Genomic DNA, 289 nt, shown 5'->3' with positions numbered 1-289 from the left:
TAGATGGAGAAATGTAACTTGACAGTAGTAACTGCATTTAGACTCTGATGCAGAAGAAAAACACCTACAACGAAAATGGGGATGTTATTCATCATGATATTAGGTCTAAGTAGTATGTCTTTTCGGATATGACGCATTTCACTTCTGCGCATGCGCAGCTTTTTCAATGCGTCATATCCGAAAAGACACAACTGTTAAAATGTATTATAACAGACTCCCCCAAACTGTATTATAACAGACTCCCCAAGCTGCTAAAATGTATTATAACAGACTCCTCAAGCTGTATTAT

This window comes from Lottia gigantea (genome assembly GCF_000327385.1).
Source record: "Lottia gigantea unplaced genomic scaffold LOTGIsca_170, whole genome shotgun sequence".
Classification (NCBI taxonomy): domain Eukaryota; kingdom Metazoa; phylum Mollusca; class Gastropoda; family Lottiidae; genus Lottia; species Lottia gigantea.
This window is presented reverse-complemented; position numbering follows the sequence as displayed.